The following is a 4,695-nucleotide window of genomic DNA, read 5'->3' as shown; positions in this document are numbered from 1 at the left end:
TGGGAGGGGGGAGCTCGCCGAGCAGTCCCGCCACACCCCCGCGGCACGGCAAGCTCCTTGTGGTAAAGTGGCAAGCTCAGTGTCCGGCGTCGGCTGCCCCCATTCCCTCACTATCTGTCGGTTCCTGCGCCAGGTTGCTGTCCCTGCGTGTCCAGAATCACAGAATCAATTTGGCTGGAAAAGACCTCTGAGATGATTGAGTCCAACCTATGGCCGAACACTGCAATGTCAACTAAACCACAGCACGAAATACTAGGTCCAGTCTTTCCTTAAACACCTCGGGAAGGGTGGCTCCACCAGCTCCCTGGGCAGCCCGTTCCAATGTCTAACCACCCTTTTTCTGTGAAGAAATTCCTTCTAATGTCCAACCTAAAGCTCTCCTGCTGCAGCTTAAGACAATGTGCTCTTGTCCTGTCATGGGTTACCTGGGAGAAGAGGCTCCTTTCAGGTACTTGTAGACAGTGATAAAGATTTCTCCTGAGCCTTCTTTTCTCCGGACTAAACACCCCCAGCTCCCTCAGGTGCCCCTCAAAGTATTTATGTTCCAGACCCATCACCTGTCTTGTTGCCCTTCTCTGGACCCTCTCCAGCACCTCAGTGTCCTTCCTGAACTGAGGGGCCAAAACTGAGAAGGGCAGAGTAGGCTTTCCAGGTGGCACAAGTAAGCAGCTAAACCCTCGGGAACGTGCTCTTGAGACAGGAAAGCCTTTTTGGGGCACCAGTCTTCCTGTCTGAGCTGGCCCAGGATGTTTGGGTGCTCAGGGCCAGCTGGGGAGGAGGGTGACTCTCACTCTCCTATCTTGCGGCCACAGTGCCAGAGCTGTGCTGGCCCTGGGTAGAAGTCTCCAGAGGATACTCAAAAATCTGCTTTCCAGACAATATTTATGATGTGTAGTGGGAAAAAAAAAGCTTTTTTTGGTTTTTTTTGGTTTTTTTTTGTAGAGATGGCTTCCGTCCATGAGGAAAAAACACCAACAGGGCCTGGCTGGCAGAGATTGGCTTCATGGGAATCCCAATCCAGCCCATGTGCAGACCTGTAAGCATCTGCCAGGTGAATCGATGCTCTGTCATAGACTGATTTGCAGGGCCATCTGGGCCAAAGGATCTTCCCAATTGTCCTCCTGCCTCCAGTTCCCATTTCTGCTCCTTTGAGCTGCTCCCAAGTCCATGTCAGCACAGAGCCCAGTGTCCTCAATAATTTGCAAAGCGTGCATGGAGCTGGCCTCCTTGTCAGGGGAGTGGCTCTGTGGACAAATGCCGCCCCCATGGGAAAGCAGCAGAGGCTGTAAAGCCTGCTGGAAGGTAGAGATGGTGCGTTTGCCTTCTCCCCATGGTAGCAATGAGGATACTTTTTATGCCACATCTGGCCTCTAACTGCACAGCTGCAAGCAATGCTCTCTCTCACCTTCCTTACAGAGCAGAAAGCAGGACTGAAATGTCAACATTTGTTTTCCATTAACTTGTGGAAACACAGACAGCTATTGTTAAAGCTGGAGACTTCCTGCTGTAAGTTGCCATTTAAAAAACTTATTACTCTGCGAGGCAAAAGGGTTTTGTTGGGGGAAAAAAAACACGCTTTTTTGTTTCATAAATTCTTCTTTGATGAAACTAATGGTAGGACTTAAAGCTGGGGAGAGAGAGCTGAAAGATGTACCCCTTGCAGGAGTTCTGCAGATTTACAGTAATATTTCATGGGCTGAGGGTATGGTGGGGTTTTAGCGTGTGTTACTTAATGACAGGGCTTACAGCAGAGATAAAGGGATCCATGTTCAGATTTCCCCAGGAGATAGACATGGGATAAGGTGAACATGGCCCATGGACCCTCTGCAGTGCTGCCTCCCCTTCTCCAGGCAGAGCCACTACACCCTGGCTCAGCGTCACGGGTGCAGAGAGGTTTGGCTGGAAGTGCTGGACTTAATGGGATGAGCCCAAAAACAGGTGGAAGCCCCGACCTGGCTCACACTTGTCACTCTGGTCCAGCACAAGTTTCTCCTGCGTGTTGCTGGCAGCTGGGCACCATGGAGGTGCTGAGGGAGATGCAGGATCGCTCTCGGCTGTGCGGCTTTGCCCAGCCAGCCCGCAGTGCCAGGCATGGAATGAACATGAGGTGGCTCAGGGCACATTTCTGTCCCTGTTTGCTGTGCTCTGGGCAGGGCGTTGCACAACTGTGGCTGTGTTTGCCCCTGAAGCAAAGGTAGGTGGACGTCTGGGCAGGGCATTGTGGCAGATTGTAGACACAGGCTCTTATCTCTGGGAAGCCAAGATAGTGGCTATATTTAGCTCGGTGCTACAGCCTTGGGCAGTAGTCTTTGTGATTTCCCCATAGCTTTCCCCACACCCCTGTGCTTTGCATGGGGATGAGAGGAGCTTGTTCCCTGGCACAAATAATAGGCTGCACGTTGCTTTTCTTTGGGGGAGTGTTGTAAGAACTAGTCCCATCCATGACAGACAGCTCTGGAAGGAGGGTCCCACTCTCCCATCACCTCTCCCTTGGTTTTTCTTCCTCATTCAATGGGTATTTACCCCAGCACATCCTGGTACAGACATGGTGGCTCCTGCACCTCTTGGATGCAGCCCTGCTGGTTTGCTGCCTAAGGGGAGGCTGAGCTTCTCCAATCCTCCATAGGGGCCCTCCTTCCCTTGCCATGCTTCCTTAAGAGCTACTCTACCAGCAGGCTCGAATAGGCACTCGGGGACCCTTCCTGGTCCTGCCACCTCCTCAGTGCCCTGCTGGAGACATGGGTGGATGGAGCATCTTCTCCTCCTTGTTGGGAATCTGCAGACTGCAGCAATAGCTCAACTTCCCAGCAGCCAGCCAGTGGGCAGCCCCAGCAGGAAAGGGGCTTTGCCACTCGTTGCAAAGAGTGTTGTGCAATGTGTCCACACCACATCAGGCTGCAGGGTCAAGGCTCAAGGGCAAGGGCTATAAACCAGCGGAGTGGCTGATGTAATAGGGAGCTGTGCAGGGGTTGCTGCCATGGGGCACCCCATCCCATATCTCATGCTGTCTCCCAGATCAGCAGTCCTCTCCCACCCCTTTTAGGTTTCCTGAGACTCAGTAGCTGATGGGGAGAGACACAGTGAGCATCCTTGCTGACCAAAAGCAAACAGCCCCTTGGCCAGCTGTGGCCAACGTGACAGAAAGCTGTAGGAAACATGGATTCCCATCAGCTTGGAAACTGCTATGCTCCAGGGCAGAGCCCCCACTGCTTCTCCTGTCCAGAAATGAGTAGTTGCTACAATATTCTGGCTGCAGGCCTGAGGTGGGGTATTTATCTTGGCATGGCTCCCTTTGGATCTCATGCGCACCCATGGTCAAACACTCCGAGGAATGTGTACTCTGCCCACTGAAGACCATGGCACTTGCCCTTCCAGGCCAACATGCACAGCAAAGATGGTTTGGGGCCAGATACAAAGCCTGGCCTGGTATCAGTGTGTGTGATGGAGAAAGACTGGGTATTACAAAACTGTGGTTCTTAATATCAAAAATGCCCAACAAAAGAGACCTTTAAAATTGTGGCAAAGAAAGGGAAATTATGGGGGAATGAATGAAGGCAAATTAGCCACAACAAATGCTGCTACTTAGAGAAGAAAAAGGGGAATGGGCTTTCAGCAAAGGAAGAGCTCAAAGGACAGCACAAGGAGACAGACGACAGTACAGAAACCAAATGACAGGCAGATAGGAACAACAAAGAGAGGAGTACTTGACCTGACATAAAATGTGCTTGTTGAAAATGTTGTATCAGTGCTAAGGTGGGGATGGGTACCAAGTTAAAAAAATCTTTTCTCCAGAGACTGGGACCCAAGAGGGGGTGAGTCCCTGCAGGAAGAGAAAGGTACCACCTGCTTTTTCACATATATAATGTTATTTTCAGAAAGCTGCTCAAGGACCTTGCCTCCCTGCTGTCTACAGAATTCATTCTCCTCAGTGTGGTTCTGGAAAAATCATAGCAATAGAAAGGAGATTGGTTGTCTGACCCAAGATTGCATAAAGCAGTGCAGCAACATCCTTACTTTTTTTTCTTGAGAGCCTCCCTTCCTCTATGAGCATGCACTGTGGAAATGTCTGGTTTGACCTCCCAGAAACTTTTCTTTGTTATGCTTCAGCTGTTGCAGAGAAACATGGTGGTTTTCCATCCCTTTTGCTGTTTGTTTGAACTCAGGAGTACCTGGCTGTGCAGATACTATGTGTAAAAAAAAAAAGAAGCTATAAACAGGAAGGAAGAAAGAAAAGAGCATAAAGACTCAGCATGGACTAAACCTCAAATCCTCCAAATTCCCCATGTGCTCCTGCAGGACAGAGACAGAAAGGGCTGGGCTGGAGTGGCAAGAGTATGAAAAGCAATTTGGGCTGTTTCAGTGGATACACTGGTGTGATTGCAAACCCAGAGAGATGCTCAGCTCCTCTCAGGCATGCTGAGTCAGCCCAGCATTGACAGCTTGCCTTTTTTATACCATACAGGTATCCAACTGGCTGAACTTGAACCTGCCCTAGATGCATAACTTATGTTGAAGCAATATATATTTTAACTTTGGTGCCCTGCAAAGTTTGCAAACCTTATTTGGTGGTGCAGTTGTCTTGGGAACTTGTATGTATCCAGACTTGGGGACTCAGAGGGCTTATCTTTGTGCAAGAGGCTGAGCTTTGCCTGAAAACCACTTGTATGCTGATGAAGGCTGGGGAGAAAAAGCCAG

This window comes from Geospiza fortis, unplaced genomic scaffold (assembly GCF_000277835.1).
Source record: "Geospiza fortis unplaced genomic scaffold, GeoFor_1.0 scaffold40, whole genome shotgun sequence".
Classification (NCBI taxonomy): domain Eukaryota; kingdom Metazoa; phylum Chordata; class Aves; order Passeriformes; family Thraupidae; genus Geospiza; species Geospiza fortis.
This window is presented reverse-complemented; position numbering follows the sequence as displayed.